We start from the raw sequence: 15222 nt of genomic DNA, 5'->3' as shown, positions 1-15222 counted from the left end.
GCCCGTCCCTTCTCCATCCCGCCTATCCGCTCCCCATCCGTCCCAACGTAAAACCACCGCCGGCGGCTTCACCAAAACCTCCAAGTCTCGGGCCCTGCTCGGGCTCTAGAGGAGATAGTCAAAAGGTCCATCGCCCACCTTTCTTCCAGGCCCCCGCCAATATACATCTCCTTCTTTCCGTTCCCTTGCCGACCGGGACGATCAATATATTCCCCGATTCCCCTCCAAATTTTCATCACCTCCCCCTATGGACGTCTCCAAGATCGGTATTTCGACAAATGACGGACGATGATGGGATCAAGTCCCTCCTTCCCACACCGTCCCCGCCTCTCATCGTTCCCCGAGTGTCCGCGGATCCCTCCTCCGAAGAGCCCCCCAAAGCCACATGGATCTTCTCCCTCCGCAAGCCTTTCGCGACTTCTTCCATCTTCTCCTCATCCACAGCCGCCCGTTAAGAAACCGCCCGCTTTCTCCCTGGTCCGGCTTTGAAATTTTCCGCCCCCACTTCAAGGTCGCGCCCTTGGTCAATGTAGAGGATTCGCTGATAACCCCTGCCATCAAAACCGGCAATGTTCTATGGTTCCCATCTTCCCTCGTGACTTGGCCTTATCTTTGATTCTACCTTCGAACAAAGATCGCACCCTTGTATGCCGGGGTGGGAAAGGTCCGTCTTTTCTTTGCCTCTTTTGCACTTTCTGTTTTGACCGCTTTGTTCCACCGACCGCTCTTCCCTTGCTAGGTGAGCCCTTGACATGGCCTTATATGATCCACGACCTCTTCTCTTCCCCGACTCTCTAATCCTTCGAAAGGAGGTCGGCGGCCCCCATATGGATTACGGGCCACCCGCGAAATCCTCCGAAGCCGAGCGGCCGCCAGCCGACATGGCCAAACTCCGAATTGAACTGAGGATCGCCGGTTTCCCACCAGCCTTCATGGACGGGGTGAACGACCGCCCATAAGCAAACAACGAGAAAAAATACTCCAAAGACCGTGAAAATTATCCGCTTTAATTCCAAAACACACCGGGGACATGGAGCGGTTGGCGGGTAAAAAAAGGCTCAAAGTCGACAAGCCGGTGGCCAAAAGTTGCCGAGGAGCATGTCGTTTACTCAAAGGCCGACTCTTCCCCGGAAGCCCCCTCTCCCATGCCGGGAAGATCCATCCATCATACCGGTGCCGCATGAGCAGAGGTTTTCGAGTCGGTTGATGTTGCCCCCCTCAATCCACTGCTTGAAGGCTCTGTTTGTGAGGCCGCCTCCCTGGACCCCGACTCGAGTGCTCGTGACCAAGCTCCCCTTGCCGAAGATCTGGTGCAGAATTTAGACTAGCCCCACATTGGCTGTCTGCTATCGTTTTAGCTATTTTGTAACTTACTCTTTCAACTATGTGTGCCCTTAACATTATTGGTTCTTTCCCTTTCATTTCTATGTTGGCGTGGTTGGAGCCTATTTCACCCTTTCCGATTACACGTATAATCTCTTAGTTTTAATTGTTGCTTTGTCTGGCATGCTACTGTTCGTCATTTCTTGCCTCCATTTCTACTCATCTCGCCCTTATTCGCTGGGGCCTTCTCTTTATTGCCCCATATTGTGATCCCGCTTCTCGCTTGGAACTTCTCTATTCCTTTGAGTCACTTTCGTTGACTCTAGGTTCCATCGGGCAGCTCGACCTGCCGTGGGTCCGACTTGAACCATTCGGCCGCGGAAGGCTCCTCCCCGCAGACCTCTTTTTTTTTAAAGTTTTAGCTTCCGTTGGGCTTCTCTTTGCCCCCGTTGTAGCCTAAGTATGCCTTTTCTTCCGCCGGATCGGCTCTCCCCGACCAGCGGCTCTATCTTGAGGTGGACCTCCCCAGTCCTCGGGCCTCTTGCCCTCAAATTGTTTAGCCCGGGACCCAAATAGTTTACGTAAATGGTGAAATTTACTCCCCAAAAGTGCCATTGTATTATATATTTACAAATAGCTCCAAATATCATTCGGACTTTCATTACATTCAAACATGAAACTTTTTAGCATTCTCACATTCCATGGCTTTTCTAGCACCTTTCCTTCCGGCTTTTGCTTAGCTTGTATGTACCGGCTCCTCCTACGCCGACCATATAGGGCCCTCCCGCCCGGCCCGAAGCTTTCCATCGATCTCTCTTTGGTACTTCGAAGTTACCCGCAGCGGCATCCCCTACTCTCAACTGTCTTGGCTTGACTCTCTTGTTATACCGCTCTGCGGGCCGCGGTGATACTCCTCTAGTCGATTCAAGCTTCGTCTCTTCTCTCTTCCGCTAAAAGGTCATATCCACGCCGCCAAGTATGCCCGTCGTTCAAAAGACTCCACCGCCATTGTCCTCGCTTAACCACCATTTCCGTGGGAATCACGGCTCTCTACCCCGTAAGCCAAAGCAAAGGGAGTTTCCCTTTGTTGATGTTCGAGTTCCGTATGCCCATAGAACATGACTAAGTTCATCCGCCCACACTCCTTTCTTATCCTCTAGCTTCCTTTTGAGATTGTTCATAATGGCCTTGTTCAAGACTCTCTTGCGCCCATTGCCTTCGATTGTATACTATTCAACCCCAATTCACCTTGTATGCTTGCAAGAACGCCTTCACCTTTGGCCCCGTGAACGGGTTCCATTGTTCCGCTATGATAATATATGGCAACCCAAATCTACGATGATATTCTCCCCCACAAAACTTGATCACGCGTGAGTCTCCTTGACTGTTGCGGGCCACCGCCTTAATCCATTTGGTAAAATAATGCGGGTCGCCAACATGAATCTCCTTTTGCTCTCGTAGCCGGGTAGGCGGGACCCACTATATCCATTGCCCACATTCAAAAAGGCCACGGACTTGACAATAATCGTAATGGTTCACCGGGCGAAAAGATCATCCGAAATTAACTTCGCACTTCTCGCATCGCTTAGCATAGTCCACGGCGCCCCTTTTCATGTCGCGCCCAAAAGTAGCCCCGTGATATCGATCAGTGTGTTGTTGTTTCGCCTTCACCGAGTGGCTCCCGCCTCCCCTCATGCAACTCCGCTTAACACTTCAAGGGCTAATCTCGCCCGGTAGACATTTTAACAAAGGTCCACCGAAATTCCTCCGATATAAGCTCCCCTATGAGCATGGTGATCTCCTGGATGTGATCCATCTCCTTCTCCCCTTTATCTCCCACCACGCCCCCGCCAAAAGCTCTTGATGGGTATGATCCATCCCTTCGCCGTTCTCCTCGACATACCTCCGCCACTCTTTCCTCCCCTCCTCCGTGCTAGGCTTCTCAATCGCTTTTACTTTTATCACCCTTTCTTTTCCCTCGATTCAGGGATCGCGGCCACGCCAGGCCGGCGCCCGGCATGTCTGTTTTCACCGCGACCCAAGTGTATGAATCTAACCTTCGCAAACACGGCAGCCCTCTTTTGCAGCACTTCCAAATATTTTGCCATGCGTGGGCACCGCGCCACAAACCCTCCGTTTGCCTGACACACCACCAGATTTGAGTCGGAATACACTGTCAATTCTCTCACCCCTACCTCTTCTGCCATTCTCATGCCTGCTATTACCGCCTCGTATTCTGCTTCGTTATTAGATGCCGCGAACCCCAACTTCATGGTTAACTCTATTCTGTTGTTTTCCGGGCGACTAACATCGCCTTTATTCCACCGCATTGTTCAGAGCCGACCCATCGGGCGAAGACTCTCCATCCATTCCTTTTCGATCCTGTGGGTCCAACCAATCCTGTTCCCTCATCCTTTTCGGCCCATGACCATCTCGTTTCCCCTGTGGGGTCCTCCTCTGGAAACTCGCTAAAAATTAATAGACCCGCCCTGGGACAAGCTTCCGGCCGTTTCGATCCGATCGAGATCTCGTAAGAACTCAACATCACCGCCCATTTCAAATGATCCTTCCCGACTTCTCGAATTTCAATGCTTGCTTTAGCGGCAAATTGGTCACCACCACTACTGAGTGTGAAAGTACACGGTTTCAACTTCGGGCCGAGAACACCAATGCCAAGGCATATTTCTATTCCCCGCTATATCCCCGGTCTCGCTTCAAAGAATGTTTTACTTTGGAAGTATACCGCTTTTCCAGTTTTACCCACAATTCTGACTAGTACCGAAGCTAATGGCATATTCCGTGACCCCCAAATATAAGTACAACTTCTCTCCCGTCGTCGTCGACAAAGATAGGGGCCTTACCTAAATAACCCTTTTAACTCTTGAACGCCCCTCGCGACTCGGTCCATTCGAAATCCAGCGATTCCTCGGCAGCCGATACAACGCCTACACTTATCCGGACGACTTCGAGATGAATCTGCTTCAAAGCCGCGACCTTCCCCGCAAGTCTCGCACCTCCTGACATCCCGAGGGCGACCATCTCCACTAGGGGCCCCATCTGTTCGGGTTGGCTTCTATTCCCCAGCGAGTAACTATGTATCCCAGGAACTTTCCCCAGAGTGGCGCCGAACGCATATTTCTCCGGATTAAGTTTTAAATTGTACAACCGCAGATTTCTAAATGTCTCTTTCAAACCCTCTAGATGCTCTTCCTCCGACATGCTCTTTCTCAACCATGTCGCCTATGTAAATCTCAATCCCCTTTCGGATCTTGCTTTCAACATCTTCTCCCCCCCAGCGCTGAAATGTGGCCCCGGGCGTTCTTCAATCCAAACGGCATTCTTGTGTAGCAAGATGTCCCACCTTCTACCACGGCGTCGCGTTTTTCCCCGATCCGCCCATACATGGCCACCTCAAGTTATATCCCATTGATGCATCCATGAAAGAAAACACTTTAAACCCTCGCGCGTTCTATCCACCAATTGCCTACCTTCATGGGGTAGCTATCTTTGGGACACTCTGAATTCACGTCCCGCGGAAGTCGACGCGACATCCGCACCTTGCCATTCTTCTTAGGTACCGCTACCACATTCGACAACCCGATTCGGTAAAGGACACCTCTCATTATACCCCCCCTTCAATCTCGCGACCTCTTCGCTAATTCCTTCGGCGCATCTTTGGTCTAATCCTCGCATCTTCGCTCTTATCGGGTTTCGGCGTCCCCACTCATATGTAACTTATGACATACTTAACTCCGGGTCCAATCCGGTGACTTCCTCGATCATCCAGTAAATACATCTTGGTTAGCGATAAGAACCGTATTAATTTGCTCTTCCATTCCTCGCACAAACCGACCCTACCGATGTGAACTTCTCTTCACCGTTCTCCCCAAGTTTACTACCTCTATCTCATCCAAAGTCTTCGTCCTTCTTCTAACTCTCGCATCCTCCCCGACGGGCATCAGTAATTGCTATGCCTCGCCTCTTCCCCGGACCAAAACGAGGTCTCTTCCTCAACGCGGATCAACCTCTTTCACCGTATTCGTGGCTATTTTTTGCCGACACCATCCCCAAGGATTCGTGATACCCCGGTCGGGTAGGGAACCGAATCACTTGATAGTAAGTGGAGGGAACCGCTTTCATCTCGTGAATCCATCTCCTCCCCTGTGATGGCGTCATCGCGAAATCGGCATCCACCACCTTAAACCTTGAAAACACCGTAATTTTCCCCCGGATCCACCGGGAGCAAGAGCTCCCCCAAGGTTCCGCCATGCCCCGGAACCCATACAAATTTGTTGGCGAGGGCCTCGGTTGCTTCCTCGCCTATGTTCATTTCTTCCATTGCCCTCTAAATAGTAAATCCACAAAGATCGCCGCAATCCACCAACACTCTCTTTACTATGTAATTTCCCATAGTCACCGTGACTACCAACGCTGCCCTCATGCGGGAGTCGATAGCTTTCGGAGGTCCGCCCGGTGAACGTGATGCTCTTCCTTCCTTTTGCGACCCAGACCGTCCGCGACTGCCTAACCATCTCATGTACTTGTTAAATGCTTGCCGCCGCTTTATCCCGTCGCGTGTGCATTATGGCTCAATATCTCCACCGAAGATCACGCTGATCGCCTTAGTATCCTCCTTCCCCGGTAGGCGCCCCCCTTTGTCCCTTCCGCTACAAACTCTTTCAATAATCCCTTTGCTATCATCCTCTCGATTAACCACCTTAACGCATAGCAGCCGTCCCCGCTCCTTGCGGATTGTGTATTTGATGATAAGCACAATAAGGTTCGCCTTGCACCTCCATCGGCTTGGTTCGCGGACCCTCATACCCTTGCAGATTCCGAATCGGGCGTAGTATTTCGCTTCAACGGCTTATTCAGTGGCACTTGCTCTTCCTCCTTATGTAAAACTTTTTGTCTCGACCTTCCCTTCTAGCCTCTTCCCCCTCGGGTACGATGAATACCTTCGATGTCCACTGCCCCCTTTGTCGTCGGTTCATATTGCCGACGACCCTCGCTTCTATGCAACGATAACACCGCCTTTTCCCGCCTTCTCTCCTCCTTCGCATGATGGTGTCCTCATACCTAATGTACTTTTCCACCCTCGGATACAAGTCCCGCAGAGTTGCTATCTCATTCTTTGCTACCGATTCATGTACCCTAGTTCCCGGCGAACCAAAAGCTATCACCGCCCTCCTTTTCGCCTAGATTCTCCACTTTCAAAGTCTCCGCCTTGAATCTACACAAGAAATCTCACCGATTCCGCAAGACCTTGCGCTTTTACGCCAAACAAGGCCGCCATGTCCACCAATTCACCTTTTGGTGTATGAAGTGATCAATGAACGCTTTGCTCCAACTCCTGAAAGTTATTAATACTCTTCAAGGTAACTCAGTAATACCAATCGGATGCTCCCCTTTAAGCTTGCCGGAACATCATACATCTTAGTCCGCTATACCGCGACTTTGCCACAACGGCATCTCCGCGCCGAAATGATGAATGTGGTCCGCTGGTCTCCCCCGCTCCATCATACCTCTCAAACCTTTGGCTGATTGAACCTCTTCGCACTTCCGACTTCCATATCAAATCTGCCCCGGGTTCGCGATTCAACCCCGCCACCACCTCGACTTGCCGCCTCCGCCTCCCCCCTTGTCCGACCCAAGCTAGCCTTCGGATCGCCCGGCTATCATTTCCCTGACTTGTTCCTTAGTGAGCCCCACCCCATTTGTTCTTCCGCATCCGTTTCCCTTCCTCCTCTTTCTCTCTCCGCTTCTAGACACCTCCCTCTCCGACTCCTCTATTGTTTCTTTCTCCTTCTCAACCCCTCATTTTCCTCCCTCAACCTCGATATTTCCTCATGCAACAACCTTTGTTCCTCCGCTCCGGATTATTGTCTCTTCCCTATCCCGCCTCCCCCCTCCCCTTCTTGTTGACTCCATCGCCCCTCTCGGGCGAACCGCCTTTTTGGTCGCCCACTCTTTCTTTTTTTTGTTGGCATCTCACTATTTTTCTTATATTCTCTTTTCTTTTCCCCACGACGGCCAAATGTTGTGACCTACCTCTTCTCCTCCTCTACTATTCTATTTATAATCCCCCTCCCCCCTGGGCCTCCATCCGTCCACTCATCTTATGGCCTCTAGATTGCCATGTGTTATGTTCTCAGACGACGTTAGGTTTCACCACTTTCCCCGCCAGTGCACGCGTGCCTGATGGTTCGATTCCCATGTCACCGCCTTTCGTGCAGCGTTCTCCCCTATCCGTCCTCGCCCTCGGCCTCCATACTTGACTTCTCTGCCCACTCCTCACGTAGCTCCGCATCCGTCATCCCACACCCTCGCTTCTCTCTTCCGGCCCTCCTCCTCCCATACCCGCTGCCCCTCAAACTGTGGTCGCTACAGGACTCTACTAAGAGCAAGAACCCACCGTACCTAAGGGGTTTTGCTCCGCGCTAACTGTGCATATTCATTGTAAGAACCATTTAATTCTATCACTTATTAACTTATTGATTCTAAAAATCGCTTTACTAAAGAGCAAGAGACAGTTATATATACCAACCATGTTTTTTGTGATTTTCCATGTGAGAAGTTTAATCATAAGATGTCAGGACAATTTAAATTATCCCAACATCAGTAAGTGAGATTAAGAACAACACATGAAATTGCTTGGATTAAAGAGAGAAGACGAATATTTTTTAAAGTGGTTCGGAAATGGAATTTGTGTTAATAATATATACTTCTCAATTATACATCAATGCGTTTCTATGTTTTGTTTTGTTTTTTTTTTGATAAGTAACCTTATTAGAATGGGGGGCAAGAGTGCAACAAATACAATCAGTGAGTGCCTCATGATAAATGCCAAAAAGTGTATTACAAACTCCGTAAAGACACTATATATTGGTTGATTATGTGCTTAATAAATCTAAATTAATTATATTTTTGTTTTTCACAGGTTTTAGCAGTTAACGACAAATTTATAGCAAAACATGTATTTTAGCATGAAAAAGTGGTACACAATAGTGCTTGAACGTGAAGCCTTCTCTATTTGGCCATTTAAAGCTCAAAAAGGCCAGACTAAAGCCTGTAGACTCAATATCGACCATTTCTAGATCAAATCAAGACAACGATGTAGAAAAGTTGTAAAACTTCTGACGAGTATATCTTTTGATTCCGAACTCCGAATTCGGCACGAAAACTGTCAAAACGATCAGTACGGCGAGTTCTATGCAAGACATGAAATTGTAAAAATCACCAGGGCCCACATAGACTCACCATGGGTAAAAATCACCAGGTGATAATTGTAAACGATCAGTACGGCGAGTTCTCTAGAATTTAGTAGTGGAGCACGACTACTTCAGTAGCACCCGTGACTCTTTTGTGAGATCAAACTCTCATCTTCGAACGACAGGTGTAAGGTTAAGCTAGGAGTTGAAAAATACTCTCGGAAATGAGTTATCTGTTCAATTCCACATGCTAACAGGATGTTCTCATAGATGAGTTCATCGTGTTAGGGATCACGACTCAACACTCGCCTTTTATTTGTCTATGAATCAAAGGGGAGAGATGCAAGCTAGACAAGTTGTAAGCAGTGTAAAAGTAACTTGCAGGAGTGGATTTAACTCTCCCCAATTCTCTTTCGTTCTCTCTTAATTCTTCTTGTAATTGTTTAAAAGTTAAGTTTACTTAATTTGTAAGTTAAGGTAAAAAGAATCCAAGTGTAGTGTAAAAACTTCCAACAAAATCCTTCCCTCATTTAAGTTCTCTTTTGAGTACTCTATCAAATGTGTGAACAAGTGCTTTAATGATTAAGCATGAGATGATTATATTCCCTTACTCGAACTAAATTTCAACACGAATCGAGAGTAAGTTACTTGACATAAGTGTGAGTTAGAGTAACAACAAATTTACACTTATCACCTCACTTGTATATATTAGTGGGATTAACTATCGATTTAGCACATGAACTGCATATGCGGTACTGTACAAATTTTATTGTAAAATAAGTTAGGTATGGTATACCACCGTAGATTGGATTTTATGGTACTCGTTATGTATTCGTTAGTGTACATATTTGTACAAGTATTTTGCCAAAGGCATCGTATTATATTTTGACACATGTAGACATCTCATGTGGGATTTTGCCAAAGGCATCGTATTATATTTTGACACATGTAGACATCTCATGTGGGCTTTGAGTTTGTGGGTTGTTAGTTTGTGAGCTTTGAGTTGTGGGCTTTGAATATTGGGCTGGTGCCCAAATGCTTTAACAATGACATGCCATCAAAACCAGCAATTTGTTACACATAAATGCACAAGTACCCTATTTTGCAATAAATTTTGTACGATACCTTATATTTAAAAAACACTCAAGTTCATTACCCCGAACAATAATATTTTCATAGAGGAATAACTCCCTATTACATGAGTCTGGACCCCCCCCCCCCCCCCCACCCACCCTTGGGTCCCCTAATTATATTAGTCCAATCTAACACCAAATCTCTAAAGTGAAAGTAGTGTCGCCTATCCTCATACTTGGATAACCAATACCACAATAATCCCTTGACTTCCCACACAGTGTTACAAACTAATTAAGCTCAATATGATGGTTCCTAGTCTTCCATATTACCCATATTCATGCATACGGAAAAATACTCCATAGGATAGGATTGATCCAAAATATTTACCCCTTCGTGTCTTGGCTAGTAAAAAAGAACTTCTTCAGTTGTCTCCGCTTGTGCTAGTAATGGAAAAGTGTGTTGCATTCAGATTGCCCATCCCTCCAAAGCATCTACAATAGAAGGCCTCATCTGCAATGTCATATATTGTTGCTAAAAGTCTTGAAAAGCATTGCAATAGACCAATTGCAACGCCAAATAGGGTGTCGCAAAGGCGCTGCTAAAAAGTGGGTCACAAATACTTCAATGCAATGCCAAAAGTGGCGTCGCAAAATATCCTAGTTTGTTACCACGCCATTTGGCACTGCTAATACACTATTGTCATTGCTACTTCCCTCTTTGAAAATAAATTAATTGTAAAATTATTTCAAACTTTTGCAACACATGGCGTTGCAAGAGAAAGCTTGTACCGATGACAATGGCGTCGCAATAGTTACCCCTTTAGTTCACTACTGAGCGTCGCAAAAGACAAACATTTTGCTACATTGTTAGCGTTGCAGAAAGTACGAATATTTAGCTACACATCAGGTGCAGTAAAAAGTATCCTAACATTTAGCCGCGTGTTAGGCGTGGCAAAAGGTGTCTTTAATGTACAGCTTCCTAGTGTACAATCAAAGTTTTTAGCCACACCATAATTGTTGCTAATGATATAAAATCCTAAGTAAAACACTTGCTTCATTGGCGACGCATTTAGCATGGCAAATGGTGTAATTCATGTATATGTACAATCCTGGCAAATACAATTTATATAGAAAACAATAACCACGTAACAATTCACCAGAAATCATAACAAAATGTATTTTATTAACTAAAATCATTCATTACAAAATATTTTAAAGAATCCACTTAATTATTTTTTGCGAAAACACCATCTCACATATCTTAACAACGATTAATTAAATTTAGACAAATTACACAAAACTAAAATTGCTCTATAATATGATGATCTTAGCAGCATCCACCCAAAGTTTCTTCATCAATCTACTACTTTCTTTCGACCAATCTGGTACAATGAATGAAAAAGAGTCACATAAGGATATTTAATTAAAACAATATTAATAAACCTAATACACACTCAAGTTAACAATGCATGTGAAACTCTTTTTACCAACTCAAACACATGCCATACACCTATAATAGACAAGTTATATCTAAACTGGACCACCCAATTCCTGCTTGTTACAAGTCTCATTTACTATTCATATCAATTCATCTCGTCATTATGCCTCATCAAATTCAACTGTTACAAGCAGGAGAAGTTAATAAAATCATAGGGAGAGGTACAAACAATAAGCTTCATATTGATTATCAATACAAAAATATAGAAATATAATAGAAGTGAAGGAAATCAACCTGTTACATGTTACAGTTGACTCTAGGATAGTTTTAGTTATAGCTTACACCCAATACCGTACTAAAAATTTCATCTTCAGTCTTAGCACATCACTTTCTACTTCAGACTCATCTTTAAGTTGTCGCTTCCGGTCCTATAAGTTTAAACTAGGCATAAGTATATGAAATTAAAGTACAATGGTAAAAGCAAGTAAGATTTATTTAGGAACACTAATTTATTCCATTAAGCAACACTAGCATGGTTCAAGGGAGGGTGAAAACCCATTCATTGAATGCATTGTAAGGTTAGATATTAATAATTAGTTCTTGAAAATCTTAACGATAAATAGAATGAATTCTGAAAATTCTCTTTTCCTCGTTTCCTAACCAATTGACAAATTTTACATACATTTGTGTAAAAGTTGTATCAGGGTTCATAAGGCAATAACTTTATAAACTCGTGCATCAAAGTTATAATTCATGGGAAAGATGAAACATTATAATTTAGACCAACTTCATGTTTGGTCCTGAGCAAGGATATAGACTTCTAGTCTTCTAATGTTACTCATTATGGCAAGGACATTTTCATTGTAGAATATTATTTGTCAAACATATTTCTAATTATGAAGCCATAGAGAGGGAGTATACATAGTTAAACTTGTAAAAGAAGTATAAAAGGTTACCAGATGCCGGAGGTGATCCTTAACCAAACCATTTGATGTGTAACTTTCTGTTTCAAGTTGGGAGTATTCCATCCAGTTCACCAGTGTTGTAAGCTCAGATACCATATGAAGTCCGACACTACAAAACATATGCACAAAAAATTAATAGAAGATAAGGGACAAGATCAATAGTTGTGCGATACTAGAATGGATATAAACGGGGTAAATGTACTCAATAAATGACAAGTGAAAATTGTCAGAGCGATTGCTGCATTTAGCTTCCCTTTCTAATGAGTGTGAAATACTTGCTTATACAACACAACAACTTTGTCTGTACCATCACATCTGTATTTAAACTCGGTAATATTCATCTTCAGACCTACCTGGTAACAAGAAGAGAGTTCAGAGCCAGTAAAGAACAAGTTGTTACTAACCAGAAAAGATAAAATATAAAATACTAGTTCACAAAACCGTTTAAAGCTCCCTGGCTCCTCTGTCATGCAAGTAGATAGAACAGCCTCTCTCTGCCTACCAATGTTAGCAAGTTCAGCTACCAATTTCAATGTAGAGAATTTCATGTTTGCCCCACTGGCTATTGCAACAACAGTTTCATTCTTGAGGCCATAGTATTTGCAATACACTTCTGCTCCAGCTATAACAAGCACCCCCGTTGGTTCCAATATGCTTCTCTTCTCCTCGAACATGTCCTGCAATGTGACATACATTTAACCTTCATTTTAGTTAGCCGTGCTCAAGCTAAAATAGTACTATTGGTCTATCTAGGAAAGACATGGCACTTCTAGAACTTTTGGCCTAAAAGACAGACAATATATGCATCAAACACAACCCATAACAAAAAGTAGTGCACCCATTATTCCATTGAGTTAAGCTCCAAAACAGAAAGCCTCGAAAAATCAACCTTCCATAGAGCATAGACTAGGTGTCTAGGATGTTATACATAGACTGTTATGATCTAATAAAGATAGACATATATTGTGATGCATATATGATATTTTCGATGGTAATGATTGAATAATGGTAGTAGGAACCTAAGGTAATGTTCAGTCACTTATCTAAATATAAACTGAATATGTACTGAATTGGTATAGTAAATTATTATTACACTAAAAAACAGAATACCCAAAACTTACATCGTAAACAAACACAAATTTATCAATAAGAAAATTTATTATTCCATGGTACAAGCCTGGTAAGCACCATACTCACATTAATACAGGTCACTTGGAGAAAGGAAAGGGTAGTATCACTCTTTCATTACCCTGACATATCCAATCAAGTTACTGTCCTAGTTTAGAAGCAACTGTTTACTTCAAAAGAAACAATATGCTGGCTGACAATGATAGTATTATTCCTCATATATATTACAAGATTATGAATTGACCATTGTAGGAAACATTTTTGGATTCTCAGTTTCTATTATTAGTTATACTTACTAGCTATCACCCAAACACAACCATACCCATAAAGTTGCTATCATTTTGAGGCAATGAACAAGGGAAAATTGGAAATAGGGAATCCTAAGGATTAAAAAAGGCTGTATGTTTTGCCCCCCTTTGAATATCAAGCATCAGTTTAGTAGGACACTTCACAAGATAAAAAAAGAAAAGAAAAAAAAATCTAGTGATGTCTATTTATTCCCTTTGATCAACTCATTTTAAGAGCACCAACACTAGTACTATATCCCTACATACATAAATTCATCTTAAGGAACATGAATTAACCATATAGTCAAAAGCTTAAATGTGTGTAGACACACAAACACATAGAATCCCAAAGAAGAAAAAGAATAGCAGACATTTGAATAGACCTGACCAAGTGAGGCAGTAACTTTAAGGCCTCCAAACAATTCTTTATTCTGCCAAGGAAATCATAAGCGAATTAACAAACTATCGACTGACACTTGCAAGACTAGAATCATAAACTCGGCATTCCATCATGATACAATATTTCTATGACAAAGGGGATGAGAGAAAACCGCCACTTAGCAGTTAGTAAACGTAATGGAATTGATTGAACTTTTCACACCCCCTTACATATATATCAAGCACATCCCATTACACAAGTTCTAGATAAGAAAATAAAATATTCAATTTTTCAATATGCAATAGAATTCGAAATGTACAGTAATTACAAACGAAACAAATAAACAAGAAGAATACTTGAATCACTTGTCGAAGTCGATGCAACCAAAATCCAACAACAGAAGACATAAACAAACTGAAGAAAACTAACCAACGTGAGGGGGAGATTAACCAAAAGTTGAAGCTTTGACTAATCCAACACCTACACTAAACTTTATTCCATTTCCAGAAACCAAATTACGGTAAGCTATTGAAACAAATTAAGGAAAAACAACCTGAAATCTAAAGGAATACTAAAGGGGAAAAAAAATAATACCCAACCTGACAAATTTAAGATTCATTTTTTTCTTTTTTAGAGTAGTAATTCTAGCTTTATACAACCGAGAAAATTAATTGAGAGAATTAGCTTGTAGAGTAAACCCAAAGAGAACCATTAAAAAAAAAAAAAAAAAAAAAAAAAAAAAAAACCTAATTAAGCCCTAATAAGAGAACTAACCTTGAAAATCAAAGCTCTGTTGAATGTGGATGAGTAAGCAAAAGTTAAACCTTATTGCGATGGTTGTTGTGAGAGAGAGTGGTTAGATAAGTTGTTGGTGGTTGAAGGGTAAGTCAGAGAAAGAGAAAATCATTCTTTTAGGGCTTTCACATTTTAGTTTTTGGTTCGAGGCCCGCCCATCAGTTCCAATTCCAAACTTTTATAACCTGCCTAAAAATGCCCATTAGCAACACCACTGGCATCGCAGCAAAGGTTATACTAAATTAGATAAATCATTCATAAAACATTTGTTACAACGCAAGGGACGTTGCAACAGATAAATCTATGGCTTCATGCACAATAGTATGCCAAGCTTTTTGCAACCTCATATGGCGTTGCAACTGGTGACTTTTAACAATAATTTTTTGGCGTTGCAAAAGAGTGCGCTGCAAAAAAACCCCTTATGTTGTAGTATAAGGAGTTGTGCATCAATAAATGGCTAATGTTCCCCACCAACATAACACATGGAACACATTGCCCCAGTGGGTTAATTGGTTAGCCATAAAAAATCGACCCAGCAAGACCTCCCAAAATAAAATCTTCACTTTCAAAGGTATAGGAATTTTCCATATTAACTTTGAAAGGAAGGAGATGACTGGTAACTC

The 15222-nt window shown here is 43.2% G+C and overlaps 1 long non-coding RNA gene across 1 annotated transcript; it reads right to left on the bottom strand.

The window, feature by feature from the left end:
- Window positions 1-12312: 12312 nt before the first annotated feature.
- Window positions 12313-14309, bottom strand: LOC147509786 (uncharacterized). The gene is made up of 3 exons (XR_015216635.1): window positions 14234-14309; window positions 12452-12687; window positions 12313-12363 (listed from the first exon to the last, which is right to left on the bottom strand). It is a non-coding gene; the product is annotated as an uncharacterized LOC147509786 (long non-coding RNA).
- Window positions 14310-15222: the final 913 nt, after the last annotated feature.

Source organism: Coptis chinensis, chromosome 3, assembly GCF_015680905.1.
Source record: "Coptis chinensis isolate HL-2020 chromosome 3, ASM1568090v1, whole genome shotgun sequence".
Taxonomy (NCBI): domain Eukaryota; kingdom Viridiplantae; phylum Streptophyta; class Magnoliopsida; order Ranunculales; family Ranunculaceae; genus Coptis; species Coptis chinensis.
This window is presented reverse-complemented; position numbering and strand designations above follow the sequence as displayed.